General features: G+C 46.1%; 1 protein-coding gene across 31 annotated transcripts in view; it reads left to right on the forward strand.

Annotated features, from left to right (window-relative positions):
• Positions 1 to 24361, forward strand: part of ABLIM1 (actin binding LIM protein 1) — a 472724-nt gene that overhangs the window by 294967 nt on the left and 153396 nt on the right. The window lies entirely within an intron of this gene.

Consider the following 24361-nt stretch of genomic DNA (forward strand, 5'->3'; position numbering starts at 1 on the left):
GATGTGGGTTTCCCCGCATCTAATTCGCATGACATACGAGTGTGACTGGCTCCCAAAGGAATACTCCATATTCCCATCACACACACGTTCCTGGATAATCTCTCAAAAGTTTAGGTGCTGCAGCAACAACCAGCTGGAAAATGATTCAGAAAGTCACAAAGGAGATGTTTGCCAGCACACCACATCGCAAGAACAGTGGAATGTTTCGGAGTCACGCAGGACCCCTTCATCAGGCATGTGATCATCACATGCCTGACGAAGGGGTCCTGCGTGACCCTGAAACGTTGCACTGTTCTTATGATGTGATCATGCAATAAACAATCGGTTTGGACGCTGTTTGATCCATGGTGTGCTGGCAAATATCTCCTTTGCGGCTCTCAATGGAGCCAGTTCACACAGGTCCGGGGCGGCCGCGGTCCGGATTGAAAAAGGGTCCTGTGCATGTTTGGGTCTAGTTCAGGCTAAAATTTGGACCCGAATCGCACCTGAACCGGTGTACAGGAAAGCACCGGACCCCAGGCACGAACCCACGTCGCACATGTGTGAACCTGGCCTTAGTGTTTCGGGAGTTCTGAAGAGACCCCTTTATCGGGGCTTGGAGAGAATTCAGAATTATAGAATGTGGTTGTTAATGAGCCAGGGATATGTTGGTATTTTGGTGCTTTCTGGCCATGTTTTGTAGTCAGCAGATCAGCACACAAGGTATATGTATATGAGCATCTTATTTGATTGTTTTTATTAACTTTGTAGTTGTACTTTTAGGGCCCATTTACCCCACTTGCGGTGCTGAAAAAAAAAATTCTGTGCACGTTTCCCACACTGTACGGGAACGTGCTGCATGCTTTAGATGCACATGGGTGTCATTAATTGTTAATGGCACCCCAAATGCATCTAGCAAACATGCATGTTTGTGTTACTGTGCATTTGGCAGCCCATTGAAATGAATCGGCTTTCAAAACACACTGCATGAAAATGTGCAAAAACGCACACATTGTGGTGTAGATCAACCCCTAGACCACTGCTTTTTCCTATTTTATGGTTTGTGCATATAATACTCTCTTAGCAAGTGCCACACTAAAAATAATTTTATTTTATTATTTATTGACATGTTTTAGGAACTACCGTATATACTCGAGTATAGGCCGACCCGAATATAAGCCGAGGCCCCCAATTTACCCCCAAAAAAACTGGCAAACTTATTGACTCGTGTATAAGCCGAGGGTGAGACATGCCTGTCCATCCCTGTGTGTCCGTCCATCCCTGTGTGTCCGTCCATCCCTGTGTGTCCGTCTATCCCTGTGTGTCCGTCCATCCATCCCTGTGTGTGTGTGTGTCCATCCATCCATCCATCCCTGTGTGTGTGTGTCTCCATCCATCCATCCATCCATCCCTGTGTGTGTGTGTCTCCATCCATCCATCCATCCCTGTGTGTGTGTGTATCCATGTGTGTGTGTGTGTGTGTGTGTGTGTGTGTGTGTGTGTGTGTGTGTGTGTCCAGCCTGCCTTTGTCCCGAGCCTCCGTCCCGTGCCTTGCCTCCTTGCCTCCGTGCCTTGCCGCCGTGCCTTGCCGCCGTCCCGTGCCGTGCCTTGCCTTGCCTCCGTCCCGTGCCCTCTTCGTCGGCGCCTCGGCGGCCATTGTAAAATTCAAAAGCTGCGCCGCCGCCTTCGCCTGTGATAGGCGGAACACTGAATTTCCCAGCAGCCTGTGTTCCGCCTATCACGTACATCGTATCATCCTCGTCCGTAGTACGAGGATGATACGATGTCCGTGATAGGCGGAACACAGGCTGCTGGGAAATTCAGTGTTCCGCCTATCACAGGCGAAGGCGGAGCCGGAGGCGCGGCTTTTGAATGATAGAATGGCCGCTGTCTGTCTGCTCGACACGCTGATCGAGCGGGCAGACAGCGATGACTCGAGTATAAGCCGAGGGGGGCACTTTCAGCCTCAAAAAAGAGGCTGAAAATCTCGGCTTATACTCGAGTATATACGGGTATTATTTGTTATCCCCTTGCATTGGGAATCGCACAGGAACCACATTCCTGTGCTATTCACATGGGATTCAGTGCAGTGCGATTGGAGCCCATTCATTTTGAATGGGCTCCAACCGCACCACATCGTACCAAAAAAGTGCAAGCACCTTTTTTGAGCTGCACGGCAACCACATCGCATGGTTGTTTTGTACTATATGATCCGGTGCGGACAAACTGCACTGCGTTTTCAATCCTTTTGGGGTGTCATTAACTTTGTTTTGACATCCACAGTAGATCGCAAACAGTGGGAAATGCGCAGGGATCGCTGCGTTTCCCACACCTCATATGTGTGAACCTAGGCTAAGTGATGATATTGTGATAGAGAATAATAAAGAGTTTGCTCTTATTTTCATTTTTTTAGTAAGTTATGATACCATTTCTTTTCCCATGATTTTACTACCTTTTGTGAGGCTAATCCTGCCTTTGATGTTATTTAGTTCTTTTTATTTATAGTATTTATTTTATTTTTTCATATACATCATATACATTATTATATAATTATATATACTATTTTTATATATAGTACAATATATTCAATTATTAGTATAAAAGATGGTTCTTTTAGACCTTCTTTCTGTTGACACTGACTTGTATTTTCTTGTTCCTCAGCCCTGATGAAGGGTGCGTTTTGAGCCCCTGAAATGCGTTGGCTTTTTCTTTCTAATCACTTGTCATAAAAGTTTTCCCGGACTGTGGCACTCTTTTGCCTATACTCCAGATGTGTTTTTTTTTTAACTTCATGGCTTCAGTAGCTGCAACAACCAGCCTTGCTTTCTTATCTTTAGTGACTGAGTCCCGGGTTTATATGCTTTTTGGGGGGCAGGTGAATTTGGGTTACGTATGCGAGTCCAAAAGCTCAGCCAGGCTACACGTGCCTGCTTTAGGAAACGCTAAGATGTCTTAGCTTTGTATCTGGCACTGCTTCCAGGAAAATGTGATGCAGCAGCGAACATGCATTGCTATGCTTTTTTTTTTTAAAGTTACTTTGCATTGCAGCAGGGCAAACCCATTAATTTCAACTTTGCATTTATAAATCGTACTGTACCACGACGCATGGTAATAAGTTACTATGCTTTGTGGTGTGCATGCAGTACATATGTGATGCCTAGGTGTGTTGGGGTGCCATTAAAAAAAATAACGGCATTGCAATTCCCAATGCAGTGTAACACGCAGTCTCTGGCAATGCAGGAACACATGTGGGAGAGCAAGCTTTCCCGCACCACATAGAATCACTGAAGGTATATTATTACAATATAATCATCGTAGAATACACTCTGTTATACTTGAATAATCTCTACATCACAGCACGTATTCCTACAAAACAGTGATTACATCTTATTTATTCTCCACCAGCCAGATTTCACAAGAAATAAAAACATTCCTTTATTACACATATAATCTACTAAAAAGTGTAATAATAAGGCTGGCGGAGAATGAATAAGATATAACCAGTGTTTTGTAGGAATGCGTGCTGTGATATGAAGCTTATAGGTACAACAAAGTCTATTCTATGAGGATTTAACACTCAGACCTCCCAATGAGCTGTCATTTTATCCTGGCAGTTCTATGTGATCAATACATATTAGTACATGATTCCTTATGGAGGGTTCTTATGTACCCCCCATGCCGTATGGATCACAGGAGTTTATAACCCGGATTTAAAGCGGAAGTGCAGAATCACGTATGTACCGTATTTATCGGCATATAACACGCACCTTCATTTTAGGAGGGAAGTTTCAAGAAAAAAACTTACATTTTAAGTAAAGAACTTTAACCACTTCAATACAGGGCACTTAAACACCTTCCTGCCCAGACCAATTTTGAGCTTTCAGCGCTGTCACACTTTGAATGACAATTGCGCGGTCATGCTACACTGTACCCAAATGAAATTTTTATCATTTTTTCCCCACAAATAGAGCTTTCTTTTGGTGGTATTTGATCACCTCTACGGTTTTTATTTTTTGCGCTACAAATAAAAAAATACCGAAAATTTTGAAAAAAAAAATGTTTTTTTTTTGTTTCAGTTTCAAAACTTTGTGAATAAGTACGTTTTCTCCTTCACTGATGGGCACTGATGGGGCTACACTGATGGGCACTGATATGGCGGCACTGATGGGCACCAATGTGGCACCAGTGAAGTGGCACTGATAGGCGACACGGATGGGCGACACGGATGGGTGACACGGACGGACACTGATAGGTGGCACAAATTGGCACTGATAGCTGGCACGGATGGGCGGCACGGATGGGCGGCACGGATGGGCGGCACAGATGGGCGGCACAGATGGGCATGGATAGGCGGCACAGATGGGCATGGATAGGTGGCACAGGTGGGCACTGATAGGCGGCACAGGTGGGCACTGATAGGCGGCACAGGTGGGCACTTATAGGCAGAACAGGTGGGCACTCATAGGCGGCACAGGTGGGCACTCATAGGCGGCACAGGTGGGCACTCATAGGCGGCATTGGTGTTATACTATAGTAATGGATGCCAATCAGTGCCAAACAATAATGCATGCCAATCAGTGATGCCCATTGTGGGCACTGATTGGCATCCATTATGGGCACTGATTGGCACCCATTGTGCTGACTGGCATCCCTGGTGGTCTAGGGAGGATTACCTTTTCCCTGGTGGTCTGGTGGCGTCCCTGGTGGTCCAGTGTGGGCATCCTCGGGGGGGGGGGGGGGGGGGCTGTGCTGATAATCGATCAGCACAGACCCCCCCTGTCAGAGGAGCAGCCGATCGGCTCTCCTCTACTCGCGTCTGACAGACGCGAGTGAGGGAAAGCCGATCACCGGCTCTTCCCATTTACACTGTGATCAGCCGTGATTGGACACGGCTGATCACGTGGTAAAGAGTCTCCGTCGGAGACTCTTTACCGAGATCGTAGTTGCCGGGTGTCAGACTGACACCCCGCAACAACGATCGCCGCGATGCGTGCCCCCGGGGGCGCGCAGCGGCTCATAATCCTGATCACGTCATATGACGTCCGATCAGGATTATGAAACCACTTTGCCGCCGTCAATTGCCTATAGGGCGGGCGGCAAGTGGTTAAAGAAAAATAAGGGTCAGTGCCCATCAATGCAGTCTCACCATTGCCCATCTGCAGCCTGATCAATCGCACCTGCAGCCTCACAATTGCCCATCAATGCAACTTGATCAATGCCCAACTGCAGCCTCACAATTGCCCGTCAATGCAGCTTGATCAATGCCCATCTGCAGCCTGATCAATACCCACATGCAGCCTCACCATTGCTATGAATGCAGCCTGATTAATGCCCATCTGCAGCCTCACAATTGCCCATCAATGTAGCTTGATCAGTGCCCATCTGCAGCATGATCAATGCCCATCTGCAGCCTCACCATTGCCATGAATGCAGCCTCACCTCAGATTACTGCTGCCTCGGAGGGGACTGGGAGGGGGGCGGGAGGAGCACCGTCAGATTACATACAGCAAGAATCTCCTGTTTACTCAGCAGTCTCTTTAATACCACCTCCTGGACCGACTTCTATGATAGACAGAACATTGGTCCGATGCTGGCCCAGGAGATGGCACTGTATTAAAGAGACCGCAGAGTAAACAGGAGATTCTCACTATATGTAATCTGACAGCGCTTGTCCCACCCCCCCTCCCTGTCCCCTCCTAGGCAGCCCAAATTGCAGTATCGGCGTATAACACACACACTATTTGCACCCGATTTTCAGAGAGAAAAAGTGCATGTTATATGCCAATAAAAACAGTATATGTGATTCTGCACAGGAGGGCCGCCCTGTAGGAGTATATCTGCTATGGGTGCGGAAGTGGTTAATGTCCACCAGTCAGGGTTTATATCTGCTTTGATAGTATATTGCTCCTTGGGTATGATTCCTGGGAATGACTCGCCATCATGGTTGTACACAGACTGTGGACATGACCTGTGCATTGAGGCTTTGTGCCCTGTACAGGGGGCGTTGCTAGGTCTACAAAACATCTGGGGCTAGACCCCATTGCTGCGTAGTAAAGAAAATAATATGCTTTGCCGGGTATACACATGTATATACAATAATATATATGTGTGTGTGTGTATATATATATATCCCCAGAGAGCCCCCCACTTACATCAGGGTCCCCAGAAAGCCCCTTCTTACATCAAGATCCCCAGAGAGCCCCCCCCCTTACATCAGGATCCCCAGAGAGCCCCTCCTTACATCCAGATCCCCAGAGAGCCCCCTACTTACATCAGGGTCCCCAGTGAGCCCCCCACTTACATCGGGGTCCCTAGAGAGCCCCTCCCTTAAATCAAGGTCTCACGAAGAGCCTCTCCCTTGCATCATGGTCTCCAGAGAGCCCCCCACTTACATCAGGGTCCCAAGATGGCCTCCCCTCCCCTTGGAGACCCCTGCAGAGACTATGGCCTGTGGGCCCCAGATTAGGGGTTAAAGCCCCAAAATCCACCACCTAGCGACGCCACTGGCCCTGTACATAGCGGGTGACTGCGACTATGCCGTATTTCTGCTCGGCTCTGACCTCCTGCCACCAGAACTCCAGCTTTGTCTAGGTTCAACCTGTGGCTCTTCTTCCTTCATAGCTCGGTTGGACAGTTTATGTCTGGTGATGGGTCTTTAATATCTGGAGTAAAGGATAAATGACAATGATCTGCATAGGGGGGGTATGGATTGTGTTGCCCAGCGGGAGAATCCAAACCGCAGACAGCATTGCAGAAGAGGACGGAACCCCCAGGGAGCTGATATGGAGGAGCTCACCATGGTCTTTGATCTCCCGGCATGGAAGGATCTGTCATCGATAATGCAAACCTAATAAAATGTCATGGTCAGCCAATCAAATGCTGCTGGATGTTCTAAGAGGATTAAGATGAAGCAGTCATCCTCATCCTTCACTTTACACAGAGAGGCTTTGTTGCTGTGCTGACTGGATAGGATCCGAGAGATCCCTGACTCGGCATCTAGTGAGCAATAATCATAACTCCTAAATGTGACCTCCAGCCTCCCCTTCAGCCTTGCATAGCTGTACAGATTCCTCTTCTGTGCTGATATTGCCTACCTCTGATTTCACTGCACACTGTGAGCTTCTCACAATGTGCATTAGAAGCTGAAGCAAGTCAGATAGAGTCCATGTCATTTCCTGGCTGGAAGATGTCCAGCATTATCTAGCTCTTTCCTCCCCAGCTGGCCTGTCCCTGGCCCTTCCATTCATTGGATTTCAGTTCTTTCAATAATGGAGGCTCATCGTCACATGCGGGCATGGAAATGTCCCCTCTTCCAGACTGACACTCACCTATGACGGCATTTTGATATTTGCATAACCCCTCCCAAAAGTCAGCTCACCTTCTTGCACAGGGGTTCTTGAGAGAACTGAGGAAAGGGGCTGTGATGTTTCCAAGAAGCTCTGTACAGCCCCCTGCCGGCCCCTCGCACCTGCCATGATCTGCAGACATTGTATAGAGAAGCAGAGTGACCCGGGATGATATCACTGGATAAAATAAGGCATGTAATGAAGAGGGAAAGGTTGTATTTAACCACTTCGCATCCAGGCCAATTCTGACATTTCTCTCCTACATGTAAAATTCTGAATTTTCTTGCTAGAAAATGACATAGAACCCCCAAACATTATATATGTTTTTTTAGCAAAGACCCTAGAGAATACAATAGCGGTTGTTGCTTTTTTTCTCGCATGGTATTTGCGCAGCAATTTTTCGAACACTTTTTTTCAGAAAAAAAAGAGTTTCATGCTTTAAAAAAAAAAAACAGTAAAGTTAGCCCAATTTTTTTGCATAATGTGAAAGATGAAGATACGCTAAGTAAAGAGATGCCCAACATGTCACACTTCAAAATTGCACACACTCGTGGAATGGCGCCAAACTTTGGTATTTAAATATCTCCATAGGTGACACTTTCAATTTTTTTTACTGGTTACTTGTTTTGTGTTACAGAGGAGGTCTAGGGCTAGAATTATTGCTCTCGCTCTAATGTTCACGGTGATACCTCACATGTGTGGTTTGAACACCATTTTCACATGTGGGCGGGACTTACGTATGCTTTCGCTTCTGCGTACGAGCTCACGGGGACAGGGGCGCTTTAAAAAAAAAAATTTTATTGTTAATTTTACTTTTATTTTTTATTTTTTAGTTTGAAACATCCCTTGTAATAGGAATATGGCATGATCGGACCTATTTACAGTGAGATATGTGGTCAATAAGACCCCGCATCTCACCTCTAGGCTGGGAAGCCTAAAATAAAAAAACGATCACGGCTTCCCAGCCAAGGCAGCACCATTATTTGAATGCAGAGTCCGGCCTCCGAACGATCATAGAGACTCCGGCGACCATCTGGTCCACCGGAAATCTCTATGATCACCATCTGGGGGCCGGCGGAACCTATGTCCGGAACCTATGACCTACCCCCCTCCCGCTGCCCGTAAGAACGATCAGGTGGCGGAACAGCCGCTATGATCATTCTTATGGTGCAGGGAATCGCCGGCTGAAAATGCAGATATCTGAATGATGTCTGTAGCCTCAGGCATCATTCAGATATAACCCCGGAAAGTCAAGGCCGTCATATGATGTACCTTGGGCGCCAAGTGGTTAAAGTGGTTGTAAACCCTAATGCCGCGTACACACGTAGCCGACTATCCGATGGACTTAGTCTGGCGGATTTCCCACCAGACTGTCCGTTGGACTTTCCGAACGGGCTACTTGCCCACACACGGCACTTTTTTAGCGGACTAATACGGCGTACTAAGTCCGCCGTACTATCCGCCCTACTTTTGAAATGAACGGACTCGCCCCCACACACGCGGAGGAAAGTCCGCTCATTTTTAGCGCGTCTCCAGGTAGGCGGGGCCCGCGAAGGAGACGCTGCTGGCCCCGCCACCTGGTATGGACTTAAAGGGGAACCCCAATGGCGCAAAAAATTGGCGCGGGGGTTCCCCCAAGGCCACAACAGACCCTTGTCCGAGCACGCTACCCGGCCGGCCAGGAAAGGAGGGGCGAGCGAGCGCACCCCTCCTGAGCGCGCGTACCCTCCGAGCGCGGCCCCCCCACCCCAAAGCACCTTGTCCCCATGTTGATGAGGACAAGGGCCTCTTCCCGACAACCCTGGCTGTCGGTTGTCGGGGGTCTGCGGGCGGGGGGCTTATCGGAATCTGGGAGCCCCCTTTAATAAGGGGGCCCCCGGATACCGGCCCCCCCACCCTATGTGAATGAGTATGGGTACAATGTACCCCTACCCATTCACCTGTAAAATAAAGTACAAAAAAAAACACAACACTCAAGATAAAATAGTTTATTGCACAGCTCCGGGGGTCTTCCGTCTTCGGGGGTCTTCTTGCCGGACTCCTCCGCTATCTTCTTGTAGCTCTTTTACTAGCGGAGGAGCACGGCTTTCTTCCTCGCCGCGGCCTCTTCTTCCGACTTCGGGGGTCTTGTCCCCCTCTTCGGTTCTTCTGTCGCCGCCGCCGCCGCCTTCCGTTCTTCTTCTTCTCCTGGAGATGTTGACTCGACGCTCTCTCCGGCCGTAATGCCAGGGACGCGCTGCGTGGCGACTTATATAGGGACAAGGGGCGGGGTCATCGGTTGATGTCACATGGGTTGATGTCACATGGTGACCCCGCCCCCTTACGATGTCACAGTCCCGGAGGATGCTGGGACTGTCACCATGTGACATCAACCCATGTGACATCAACCGATGACCCCGCCCCTTGTCCCTATATAAGTCGCCGTGCAGCGCGTCCCTGGCATTGCGGCCGGAGAGAACGTCGAGTCAACATCTCCAGGAGAAGAAGAAGAACAAGAAGAAGAACGGAAGGCGGCGGCGGCAACAGCAACGACGACAGAAGACCGGAGAGGGGGACAAGACCCCCGATGTCAGAAGAAGAGGCCGGCGGCGAGGAAGAAAGCCGGGCTCCTCCACTAGCAAAAGAGCTAGAAGAAGATAGCGGAGGAGTCCGGCGAGAAGACCCCCCGAAGACGGAAGACCCCCGGAGCTGTGCAGTAAACTATTTTATCTTGTGTGTTGTGTTTTTTTTTTACATTTTTTTCACAGGTGAATGGGTAGGGGTACGTTGTACCCCATACTCATTCACATAGGGTGGGGGGCCGGTATCCGGGGGCCCCCTTATTAAAGGGGGCTCCCGGATTCCGATAAGCCCCCCGCCCGCAGACCCCGACAACCAACGGCCAGGGTTGTCGGGAAGAGGCCCTTGTCCTCATCATAAAACAAAACAAGATAAAGTTGGCGCACAAATGAATGGTCTCTTTAAGAGCGTTTGACTATCTCGTGGGATGTTTGTTTATTTAAATAAATGTCCTGTAGATGGTCTCAATGTGCGGCTGTTAACCCATTATGGACTTGGTAAAAAATGGATGCAGCAGAAAAAACGATCAAAAACAGCGCATCAAAGGGACTAGTAGATTGATGTGAAAAAGACTTTAAAATGTCATTTATTAAATGTAAAAAATAAACACAGACATCTGATCCCTGCAGGATCTCAAACACATAAAAAACACCAATCATAAAACGGACAGATGTTTGATAATGAAAAGCTCCTCAGATCTCTCAATTATAACTTTGGAAAGGTCAAAACCAACGACCAATGTGCACAGCTTTCGAATGCCTAATGAATGCAATCAATCATCTGAAAGAACCCAAAAAGTCAGTGTAAACGAATGGAACAACGTTTCTAGGGACACTCACTTCATAGGTGTTCAATGGGCTGCAGAGCTGATGAGTCCAGTCTGATGACCGAGGGGGAGGTGTTTATTTCAGCTCCATCTGAAGCGTTCGGCTTGGAGGCAGAGGTGTAATGCTGCACGCTAGGTGGTAAGGATCAAGCTTAGTCACCAGATGATATCAGCTGTACACATAGGCAGCTTGGAGAACGCTGCACGGCCTGCAGTGCGGCTTGTCCGAGCGGCTGTGGATCACATGAGAGGCTTGTCACGTGGAAGGCTGTGAAGGGGAAGGTTGCTATGCCGACTCTCCTGCTTACATGTTTCGCGTTTTTGACAAAGCGCAGGAGCGCGAAACATGTAAGCAGGAGAGTCGGCATAGCAACCTTCCCCTTCACAGCCTTCCACGTGACAAGCCTCTCATGTGATCCACAGCCGCTCGGACAAGCCGCACTGCAGGCCGTGCAGCGTTCTCCAAGCTGCCTATGTGTACAGCTGATATCATCTGGTGACTAAGCTTGATCCTTACCACCTAGCGTGCAGCATTACACCTCTGCCTCCAAGCCGAACGCTTCAGATGGAGCTGAAATAAACACCTCCCCCTCGGTCATCAGACTGGACTCATCAGCTCTGCAGCCCATTGAACACCTATGAAGTGAGTGTCCCTAGAAACGTTGTTCCATTCGTTTACACTGACTTTTTGGGTTCTTTCAGATGATTGATTGCATTCATTAGGCATTCGAAAGCTGTGCACATTGGTCGTTGGTTTTGACCTTTCCAAAGTTATAATTGAGAGATCTGAGGAGCTTTTCATTATCAAACATCTGTCCGTTTTATGATTGGTGTTTTTTATGTGTTTGAGATCCTGCAGGGATCAGATGTCTGTGTTTATTTTTTACATTTAATAAATGACATTTTAAAGTCTTTTTCACATCAATCTACTAGTCCCTTTGATGCGCTGTTTTTGATCGTTTTTTCCTTGTCCTCATCAACATGGGGACAAGGTGCTTTGTGGTGGGGGGGGCCGCCCCAAGGCACCCCCCATGTTGAGGGCACACGGCCTGGTACGGCTCAGGAGGGGGGGACGAGCGAGCCTTTCCTGGCCGGCCGAGTAGCGTGCTCGGACAAGGGTCTGATGTGGACCTGGGGGGGACCCCCACGCTGATTTTTTTCGGCGTTGGGGTTCCCCTTTAAGTCCATACCAGATGGCGGGCCCAGCGACGTCTCCTTCGCGGGCCCCGCCTACCTGGAGACCCGTTCGAAATGAGCGGACTTTTCTCCGGGCGGGAAAAGTCCGCTCATTTCAAAAGTACGGCGGACTGGCATACACATGGCCGGATTGTCCGCCGAAATGCGAGTCCGGAGGGAAGATTGGAGTGCAAAACTACTTTCTAAGTCCGCCGTACTTTCGGGTCAAAAAAGTATGCCGGAGGCTACACACGGGGGGATTGTCCGGCGGACTTCAGTTTGCCAAACTTTTCCACCCGTTTGTTTGATCGTGTGTACGCGGCATTACAAACCACTTTGACCTACAGGTAAGCCTAGATTAAGGCTTACCTGTAGGTCCAAGAAATATCTCCTAAACCTATACAGTTTAGGAGATATTTACCTGCAGACAGCCACCGCTGTCTACGGCGCATGCGCCGCAGACAGCGGAGCGCAGGCGCACTGGGTAAGCCACAGATCATGGCGATATGCCGCGAGTGTCGGCTCCCGTGCGCATGCGCAGGAGTGGCGGCACCGCTGCTCCAGCGAATCACAGCGCCGGAGCAGCGAGACCCACCAAGGAGATGGATGCTCGGAACTACAGGGGACAGCGGTGACTTCGCTGGCTCCTGTGTCAGGTAAGTGGCACATAATGGACTACTGTGCGATGCATAGTAGTCCATTATGCTTTACCTTTGCAGAGAATGAAAGAGGAAGTAAACCCATCAGGGCGGACCTTCAATCACATACCTTCCAACTTTTTAAGATGGGAATGAGGGACACCTACTAGCAAAAGCATGTAGGCATAGGACACGCCCCCTTAAAGAAGAATTAACCTAAAAAAAATTAGTTAACCCCACAATGGCTTTTTTTTACCACTACTATTTCTTTATATTGACTTTTGAAATTTACAAACGTAGCAATTTACATTTTGGATGAAAGGTTTAGCACTGGGAGACACTTTTTGAAAGATAAAAAGTGCATTTTTTTATACAACTATATAAATCAGACCAAAATGAGGGACAAATGAGGAGGAAAGAGGGACATTTCTCCAAATCAGGGACAGCTGGGAGCTATGTTCAATCATTCAACTTTTTTAAATCTTCTGCTCTTGTCTTAACTTTGGATAGTAAAACATTTTTTTTCTGCCAGTAAATCCCTTATACGGCCCATTTCCTCTTTCTTGTCTGGTAAAAAGCCTAGACTTATGACATCATGTACAGCTTTCTCTCTCACACTCTTGCTCTCCTGAGAATTTTCCAGGCAGTGAGGGCGGATAAGAGTTAAGAGGGCCAATGAGAGCTGCAGAACTGGACGTGTGCCTGTGTGTGTGTGTCTGTATAAATCCAGGAAGTGAACAGGCAGCAGCTTCAGCTGCCCACAGTTAAAATACCTGCAGCCAGACTCAGTGGAGGGAGATTTCTGCAGCATATTTGGCAACTACAGAATCACAGTATATATAAAATAATGTGCAAAGTGGTTGGAGGGAAGCTTCAGAATGGCAAAGATGATTTTATTACAAATTATGTGAGCAGACTGCAGTTCCTCTTTAAATATGTTATTAGCTTGTTGATGAGAGGGGAGGGAGGAACCAGGGGAGGAAAAATATAATCAGATTAGACTTCAGGTTTAAACATAGAGGGGCCACAAGCAGCACCTAAGCGAAACCCAGAGGTTGAAGGAAACGAGCACCATACCAAAGGCTTGTGTATTGCAGGGGCTGAGATACTCTACCTTAATCATCAGCAGCAATATTCTCCAAACTTCTTAGGCCCCTTTCACACTGGAGCGACGCTGGCGGTATAGCCATGCTGCTCATTCATTTCAGTGGGCAGGAGCAGTATACACACCGCTCCTTCATCGCTCCAAAGATGCTGCTAGCAGGACTTTTTTTTACCGTCCTGCCAGCGCACCCCTCCAGTGCGAAAGCCCTCGGGCTTTCACATTGGAGTGTGAGGAGCGGCTCTTTCAGGGCACTTTGCACACGCTATTTTTAGCGATGTAGTGCCTGCAAAGCGCCCCAGTGTGAAAGGGTCTAAGAGCCCACCTGTTCTGATCATGTGCAGCACTTCGGGCCTTTATCAAGGGGAGCTTTTAAGCTTCCAAAAATGCAATAGCTTGTTAAACTGTATTTTTGCTTTTTTTAAACTGCTTGCGTGCCCTAAGCATTGCCCAAGACCACAAGATCCCTGGCAGGCAGGATCATCGAGGACATTTCACTCATTAGAGACTGCAGATAGTGCACTGTTCTCAATCAGACAAGTAAGAGGGTCAGCAAGGCACAACCATTTTGCTACTAAGCAGTAATATAAATATAGTTGCACCACCAGGTACATACCTTTGAGATATATATAGTTATAAGGACTCTAGAGCCACGGTTGGTATCCGTGTGGATTTGATTAAAAATCACTAGTAAAATGGCTCGATTTAAATCAACTCTATTTAAATCATAATTTTTAAAGAGCGACTGTCATCTCTTTCCCGCAGCAGCTCCTCCTCCCCCTGGTTATTGTGAAATTGTGTGAATGCATCAATGCAGTGCATGTTATCTCAGCTTGCAGAGCTTGGATTCATTGAATGAGTTTACCAAAAATGTAAATATTGCAGAATATACAACCTCATGCTACATAACTAAGCTCCATTTCATGCAGAATAAACAAAATTATTATTGTATCTTAAATAAAAAACAATCTTTGGATAGATTTTTATGCCAAAAGCATTTTATTAAACTAAATTTGATAAAAAAATCAAAAAATCGATTTAAATAAAAAAAAAAAACATTGATTTATATCCACCCTGGTTGGTATGCTGTGCAGGTTAGAGTGACTTTACTGGCTGTAATGCTTGTTATATGGGTGAGAAAGTATTCAAGCCAGAGAATCAGCAGAATAACTAGAAAGGAGCTAATTTGGCTGGGCTTCTCCTATGGGTCACAGGAGGGCAATTCGTTTTGCACTCCTGTGACCCGTTTTCAGCAGAGATTGGTCTGAAGTCAACTCTCTGCTGACGTCACTGGAATCAGTCCAGGCATCACATCATCACGACAATAAAGTCTGGATCCATCAGGTGCCTGGACTGATACCCATCTCAGGCTCTCAGCGAGCCGCTGAGAGCCGAGACGGCAGCTCCCCGCCCCTCCACAGCCCAGCACTCCAATGAGCATGGAGGTGCAGAGTGGAGAGCTGCTGATTGATAGTCAGCAGCTCTCTGCTTGGGGAGCGCTGAGAACTGAGCCATCGGCGAGGTTCGATCGCTCAGTTCTCAGTGTAGAGGTGGCAGGGGGGACAGATGCAGCACTGGACTGATGTGGCATCCACCTAGGTAGGTATAAACCTAAAATATATATATATATATATATATATATATATATATATATATATATATATATATATATATATATATATATATACTTCTCTTTTAAAACAAAACAAAAAAAAGACGTGACCTTTCTTTTCTGGGTGGTTTAGGATGTAAATTCTTCACATTGACAGCAGAGGGCAGCAGAGAGTGCTGGTGGATCATTTTATGCTATTTTAAGCTATTCTCTTTAGAACTGCAACTAACGATTAGTTTGTCTGTCGACTAATCTAGCAAAAAAATTTTCGATTAGTCATCGACTATACGATAATTTTTTTTTTTTTTTTTTTTATTAATCTAGTGTTTTTTTTTTTTTTGATTAGCTAATTAATTCTTTGGATAACTTTACAAAAAATGAGAAGTACATTATAATACAATAATACATTATATAAAAAAAAAGGTAAGATAAAAGAATATAACTAGCACATACATATATATTATATATAAGTATGTAGCTATTCTTTCATCTTACCTTTTTTTGTGTACTTATTTTTTGTAAAGTTAAGATAAAAGAAATATATATAGCTTTTTTTATTTTCTGTTCAGAAGTTCATGAATGTTTATAATTTTTTTTTTATAATGCTTTCTTTTTTTAAGGGGGAGGGTGTGTGGGGACAGTGTCAGTGTGTTTTTTTTTATTATTTAAAAAAATGTTTTTTTTATTATTTATTGCAATTTTTTTATCAGCCCTGTTGGGGGGGGGGGGGTGCTATGGTGAGATATCAGGGGTCTTAACAGACCTCTGACATCTCCCATTTTAGACAGGGAAAGGGACTGGGGACAGAGATCCCCCAGTCCCTTTCTCTGCAGCCTCTGCTGCACTGATAATGAATGGAGAGAAGACAGCGGCTTCTCTCCATTAACTGAGACATCGTTATCACAGGAGGTTACAAAGTTTCAGTTATGTGAATGGACAGAGTCAGTGGTCACTGACTCTGTCCATTCTGAAAACGAAGGAGCCGTTTTTACCGGCTCCTACCTCCACTCTCCATCCTGAGACACCGAGGGGGAGAAGAGAGGGGGACAAATGCACGGAGGGGGACACAGGAGAGAGAGGGGGACAGATGCATGGAGGGGGAGAAGAGAGGGGGGCGGCAGAACAGAGGGGGAGAAGAGAGGGGGACAGATGCACGGAGGGGGAGAAGAGAGGGGGTGGCAGCATGGAGGAGAGCGGGAGACATGGAGCAGGATGAGAGAAGCACCGCGCTGAAAGCCGCGGTGGGGGTGTGGACCTGCAACTGTGACACATCGACACCTTGCACGCACGTCGACGTATTTTCGTAGTCTACGTAATTGATTACGTCGACTCGTCATGGCAGCTCAAATTCTCTCTTTTTATTTTATTTTATTTTTTTTACACATTGAGGCTTGGTTCACACTGCTGTACAGAGCTGCTCACAGCAGGGCCTGGTGCATCCCTGTTCACTGTTTCAGGTCAGATGTCTGTCCTAATTTTGGGCTAAATTCGGACCTGAAATGGACCAGAGGATGCACAGGATTCCTGTGAAATTAAATCCTCAGCCATCCCAGGACTGTGTGAAGCGGATCCATAGAGAGACAGACACTGGCTCCTGAATGAGAATTGGATGCAGGGAAATCTACATCCAATTTGCAATAGTGTGAACCCAGCCTAATGCTGACCATACACGCACAGAATTTCGGCCGTTTGCAAACTGAACGATTATTTGTCGGTCGAAAGCGAGTTGGTCACTAACTGACAGAATAAAGTTGTTTACATGATCATAGTGATCTTTGGACAACAATAAAAGCATGTATCATTCTCTATATCTGTTCAAAATCCAGAATTTATAAAGCGTGTCTGAGCTGTCAAAAAAAATAAAAGCAAAGAGCTGAAATTAAACTCTGCAGTGAGGAGAGCTCTGAGTGCTGATTGGAGGGAAGAGACACCCCCACTCCACACAGGAACAGAGCTGAGGCTGTCAATCCACTGGACCTCACTCCCGTCACCTTTTTTCTCTGGGTGTCAGGAAAACTTGTTAGAAGTGACTCATGTTGATAGCAGAGGAAGGAAGCAGCAGACAGAAATGACACTTAATGCTTTGGAGTAGGACAAGTACACACTATAGACCAGTGGTTCTCAACACCTGTCCTCAGGACCCACTAACAGGCCAGGTTTGCAAGACAACTGAAATACTGTATTTATCGGCGTATAACACGCACTTTTTCCCCCTTAAAATCGGGGGAAAGTCGTGGGTGCGTGTTATACGCCGATCCACACTGTCTGTGAGTCCAAAAGACCGAGCGCTGCCGAAAAAGACGGAGCGCCGCCGAAAAAGACCGATCGCCGCCGAAAAAAGCTCGAGCCGTCTGCTCGGCTCCGCTCGTAGTCCCGCCTCCCTGCTGTTTCTGGAGCGAGCGCTGACGAAAAAGACCGAGCCAACTGTACTGTGTATTCGGCTTGGCTCGGCTTGCAATCCCGCCCATACTGGGTGGGACTGCGAGCCGAGCCAAGCCGAATACACAGTAGAGTCGGCTCGGTCTTTTTCGGCAGCGCTCGCTCCATAAACAGCAGGGAGGCGGGACTACGAGCGGAGCCGAGCAGACGGCTCGGTCTTTTTCGGCGGCGCTCGCTCGGTCTGTCTCGGCGGCGGGATATTTAAACATGGGCAAGGCTGCAAACGGCGCTGGGCAAACTGGAAATGACACTGGCAAGCTGCAAATGACACTCTGCAAGGCTGCAAACAGCGCTGGGCAAGCTGCAAATGACACTGATCATTCTGCAATGATGGACAAGGCTGCAGATGCACACTGATAAGGCTGCATTGACGGGCATTTAAATGTAAGTTTTTTTTCCCTTAAACTTCCCTCCTAAAACTTTTTTCCTTAAAATGCCCTCCTAAACTTGGGGTGCGTGTTATACGCCAGTGCGTGTTATACCCCGATAAATACGGTACATCACAGGTGACATCATTTGCTGCTCAGTGATTGCAGTATTCTAGTCTGAATTTCCCCAAGGCAATACTTAAAATCTGGCCTTTTAGTGGATCCTGAGGACAGGAGTTGAGAACTACTTCTATAGAGGGATATTGTTCAGCTTTGGCTTTGTTCAGATTTCATGTCTGAGGATTACAACCACTTTAAATTTCCCACATTCACCCAATTCTCAAAGCGATCCCATCATCTCTGCTCAGAATATTTTTACTTAATAGAATTGTTTGTGGATGAAGTCATTCTACAGCACTGATTGATAATGTTTTATTTGGCAGGACAGAGTTTATCTGATGATGGCGATCTGGTATGCCGAGTCTTAGGAGAGGCCGATCAATCATAGTCTCTGTTCCTTCTGAACTGTTCCATATTTCATCTTATGTTTTGCAATCTTGTAGCAAGCTCCAAGATCATTTGGTCATAAAGTACAGCACAGATTTTATTTGTGATGTGCATATTGGCGCGCTGCAGTGGAATTCATTATGAATGGTGTCCCAAAGCACCTTGCTGCCTGATTTGTGATGTAGTGAAGCTCGGGGTGCAGTAACGCACTGATCTTTGTTGCCATGTGATGTGATGCTCTACAAAGCAAGGATAAGAAAATTAGAGATAGTTTTTAAACCCCCTGTGTTTGATGCACTTTTGCATGCAGTTTTCATGCATTTTGCGGGTTTTTTTTTTATCATTAAACACACTGTGTATAGCTGCTAGCTAAAGAGCGGGTCGGGAAGCCAGCCGCCATGTCCTTAAAGTGTAAGTTCACCGTTATAGAAAAATCTGTAAGGTGATTTTACACAGGACCCCTCTACGTGGGTTCTGATTGGACGGCGCTGACCAATTAAAATGCTCCTAAACGTACCTGCTGATGGGTACATTTTGGAGATGAAGCTGCGGGGATTTCTAAGCCCTGGACCCATGACTGTAGCAGGGCTCAGAACCGGAGATCACCGCGCTCCAGGTCAGTAGGCTGAGGGGGGGGGGGGTTGGCTCCTGTGTCTGTCTGCAGTTTCCCCACTGATAGCTGAATGTAAAAAAAATAACGGGCAGCAAAAAAATAAAAAAATTTAGAAAAAATGGCATGGCCCTCCTCCCCAAATCCATACCAGGCCCTTCAGGTTTGGTATGGATTTGAAGAGGAACTCCATGCAATTTTTTTTTATAAAAATGGCATGGGGTCCCCCCCAAAATCCATACCAGACCCTTTTTCAAGCATGCAGCCGGGCAGGTCAGGCAAGGGAAGGGACGAGTGAGCAAACTATGGTATAGATACTGAAATTTTCTTTTACACTACTAATGGTGGTGATCAGCAACTAATAATGGGACAGGATAATGGTGTGGTGGGCAATTTGACACTGACCCCAAAACACCATCCCCCCCCAGGTATGGCGCGTGGGAGGGCTTTGGGGTCAGTGTCAAATTGCCTGCCACACTATTTATCACAGTCCCATTATAAGTTGCTGATCACCACCATTAGTAGTATAACAAAAATTCCAGTATCTATACCATAGTCTGTAGGTGCTAATATATAAATATATATATATATATATATATATATATATATATATATATATAATTTTTTTTTTTTTTTTTTTTTTTTTTTTTTTAAATCAAACTGATGTAGTAGAATACATTTCGAAATTTTCTGTATTTTTGGTTTATTTAGCAAAATATTAAAACATCTGGTGCTGCTCACATACCACCAAAAGAAAGCTTTATTTGTGTGAAAAAAATAATAAAAATGTAGTTTGAGTACAGTGTTGCATGACCGCGCAAATGCCAGTTAAAGTAGCGAAGTGCTAAATAGCAAAAAATGCTTGGTCATGAAGGAGGTAAAATCTTCTGTAGCCCAAGTGGTTAAAGATCAATAAAAGTAGAAATAAATGGGAATTTTCTGGTACCAAACAGTCCCAAAATGTTCATTAAAAGGATACCGTAACAATGTTATTTTTTCTATAAAAACAGATTACATTATTAACAACATCATAGTAATTCTTGTGTCAAAAAATGGTTTTGAGTTAATGCTCCTGCTCTGACATGTTTCGCCTCTCCGGTTTCTTCTGGGAGAGCTAGTTACATGAAGCTTACACTATTATCCAAAATCACATTAAATATCCACAAGGAATTATATATTATCATAAATCAGAGAAATAAATGGAAGAAAACTCAAAATAACGGGATTTCAGGATGACAGCAGCATTCTCAAGGCTGTGGATACGGGGTGGTATATTGGTGTACTGAAGGAGCTCACATCAGGAACTGCTCAACAGATATTAAGTGATCACTAATTGAAGTCACCACAAGAGGGTGCCCAAGGGCTGGTAAGCTCCATAAAAGGGCTTTGCAGCTTGAAAGGGGGGGGGTGTAAAATGATTACAGAGCAACCACAGCCTAGGCCTCTTTCTTGGACACTTAAACAATTTTTTACATTTTACAACCCTTTTACATCTTTGCCGTGCATTTTAAGGCATATGTGATGATTGTGTGTTAAGTCGCACAGTAACATGCATTGTGTTACATGCTCCGTTCTTGGTTCATGCAACACAATCATCACATAGGCATTAAATGCACCACAGAGATGTGAGTCCTACATGTGCCTTGACCCGATTTAATGCACTGCCAGCACATCACAGCGCAAATCGATGCATTGCTACACCTCGTGCTTCAATAAAAAAAACATCAGACACAAGGGTGCTTTCGGCCGCCATTCAGAATGAATGCCCCCGCAACACACCAATATGCATATGATTCTATACCGCAACGCAACAGTGTGTATCTGGCCTAAGGAATAAGGAAAGGAAAAGTCTATTACTTAATATACTACAGATATTGGAGCCAGACTCTCTGAATGGAGGATGAGCGGATGAATGATATATCCACCCCCCTCCTTTCACAGAAGCTGCAGTAAAGCCTTTTATGAATGGAAGAGCGGGGCAGAAAGGATGGGCATAGTCAAATTTTATTAATGTGAGCCTGTGACAGCACCATAGTTGCATTAACCCCTGCAGAGTCAGAAGATTACAGCGACAGAAGTGACGGAGAGGTTAAAGTGTTACTAAACCCAGGAACCTGCATTCAATATATCTGATCTCCCACAGTACACAGAACATGGAAATGCAATAGATTAAGTAAATATAAACAGCTAAATGCCTTTTCTCATCAGCAGTATATAGCAGTCTTGTGACTTCTATCAGTGTCTGGTTAAAGCTTGTAGGAGTTTTCATTCTCCTCTGACTGTCCTATGAGGCTGCAGGACCCTCTGTATAGAGAGTGCTGATTGGCCCTGTGCTGATCACATGCACCCTCCTAAGAAAAGAAAAAACTCTCTAGCAATACACACCAAACTGAGCATGTGCAGAGTGCCCCTAATTCTCTGTTCTATCAGAAGAGGGTTTGGGGACAGTGGAAGAAGGGGAGGATCAAGGAAAACAGAAGCAAACATCCTTTTTACACAGTGCAGAGGATTAACCCCTTAGGTTCCACAGCGAGTATAACAAGCATGCTTTACTGCCTATATAGACTGATTTTACTGTTGTGGGTTTAGTAACACTTTAAGAATAGAGGAGGATTTTCACTAACAGAAGAAGAATCACAAGAAGGTTTACATGATAGCGCATCAGAATCTCACACACAATCGTATGCATTCCCAACACAGACACGCACTGCTCTTTAGCAGACACATGGGGGTGCTGTTGTTATCCCCGTCTCCCTCCCCACCAATCCAGGAGCTGATTGTCCAACTTGCCGCAGCTTCTAATGTACACTGTGAGAAGCTCCCAGTGTGAAGTGAAATCAGAGTAAGCCATTTCAGTACAGGAGAGGAGCCGGTACAACAACTGTGCAAGACTTAAGGGAAGGCTGGAGGTCAGATTTAGGAGGAAGCTGTGGTTTTACACAGGACAGGTCCACTTTAAAATTGTTAGTTCAACAACAGTGTGATTTATTTGTAATGGCGGTGGGTGTGGATCCATTTTCTATTGGGGTGTAAATATTTATTATTATTACATAAAGCATGTTGGGTGTCGCCATAGCTGGTACCCGTGGTAGGATATACAGACAATCATCAGGAATGTTATAGAGCGACTAACGCACAATTTGGACACAACGCTGACACCTTTTACACTTACATTACAGGGATGGAAATGTCTTATTAGTGACTTTTATTATAGGCAGTAAGGAATGGGCAATGCACTTCATTTATAATCATGGGTCCATATAAAATGTCTATATCTGTATATAGGCCACAGAAATAGAACAATTATGTGTCTGCCAACCTAACCCAGAACCACAAAGCGGATGAAAGGTTTTGGTTGCTTTGGGCTTGTACTTTATATGGTGTCTGAAAAATTGTGATCATTGAGGATTGCAGGAAAAGCACATAAAGTGTAGGCCGCCTGTCTGGTTTTCTTCTTGAAATGGTAAATGGTGAAGAAATCGTACATTATACATCCAAAGTGTATCTACGATCAATATTTAACCACTTCAATACCGGGCACTCCTTCATGCCCCAAATTTTGAAAAAAAAAGTTTTTCTTTTGTTTCCGTTATAAAATTTTGAAAATAAGTACGTTTTCTCCTTCACTGATGGGCACCGATAAGGCAGCACCGATGAGGTGGCACTGATGGGCACTGACGATGGGCACTGGTAGGCGGCACTGATATGCAGCACTGATGGGCATTGATAGGCAACACTGATGGGCATCACTGGTGGGCACTGATAGGTGACACTAATGGACACTGAAAGGCCGCACTTATGGGTACTTATGGGTGGCACTGATAGGTGGCACTGATAGGCATCACTGAGCGCACTGGCAGGCATTGGGGATGGGCACTGATTGGCAGCTGCCTGGGCACTGATTGGCATTTCCCTGGTGGTCTAGGGTGGCATACCTGGTGGTCCTGGCGGCATCCTGGTGGTCCTGGGTGGGCATCCAAGGGGGGGCTGCATTGATAAACAATCAGCACAGCCCCCCCCCCCCCCAGGCAGGAGAGCAGCTGATTGGCTCTCCTCTACTCGCAATTGTCAAACGCAAGTGAGGAAAAGCTGATCAATGGCTCTTCCTGTTTACATCGTGATCAGCCGTGATTGAACACAGCTGATCATGTGGTAAAGGGCCTCCTACAGAGACTCTTTACAGAGATCGCTGTAGCAGTTGACGGCCGGCGGGTGTGAGGTGGTTAAAGTTTTATACTAATTTCCATATTGTATTTCAATTATTTTTCACCTACTCCTATTCATCTGAATTACCTGGAAGTTCAGAAACATACTCAGTGAAGATTCCCACACATTTACTTCCTTGAATTCTGTGACAGGTAGTCACTATGCCCTGTGAGTAAGCACCACTGTGTCACACATTTCACAGAGCCTGCTTTCTGAACTACAGATGTGCTGAGAGGAGGAGTTTCAGAAGGCGGAGTCCATACAGGAATTACTACTTGCAGGCAGCAAGGTACCATGGGATATGTAGTCATTAGAAATAGAGGAGACGCTGCAAAGCATGCTGGGAATCCAGGAAATTGTGGATAGAGACGATCAGCAGAGAGGCAGTGCTCACAGCATGAAAGTTTTTTTTTCCAATGCAAAACTTTTTTGTTTATTTTGCTGTTACAGTGCTGATGTTATCAAATCAAAGTGTATGCTGTGGCCATATCACTCCTTTAACAATTCTAGAACCAAACAATGACACACTGACACTGGGGGATCCCAGAACAATGACACACTGACACTTGGGGGTCCCAGAACAATGACACACTGACACTGGGGGATCCCAGAACAATGACACACTGACAGTGGGGGATCCCAGAACAATGACAAGCTGACACTTGGGAATCCCAGAACAATGTCACACTGACACTTGGGAATCCCAGAACAATGTCACACTGACACTTGGGAATCCCAGAACAATGTCTCACTGACACTTGGGAATCCCAGAACAAGGACACTGACACTTGGGTATCCCAGAACAAGGACACTGACACTTGGGAATCCCAGAATAGGACACTGACACTTGGGAATCCCAGAACAAGGACACTGACACTTGGGTATCACAAACAATGTCACACTGAAACTTGGGGGCCCAGAACAATGTCACACGACACTTGGGAATCCCAGAACAATGTCACACTGACACTTGGATATCACAAACAATGTCAC

Source organism: Lithobates pipiens, unplaced genomic scaffold (genome assembly GCF_037356315.1).
Source record: "Lithobates pipiens isolate NorthernLeopardFrog02 unplaced genomic scaffold, aLitPip1_a1.2 Scaffold_25, whole genome shotgun sequence".
Taxonomy (NCBI): Eukaryota; Metazoa; Chordata; class Amphibia; order Anura; family Ranidae; genus Lithobates; species Lithobates pipiens.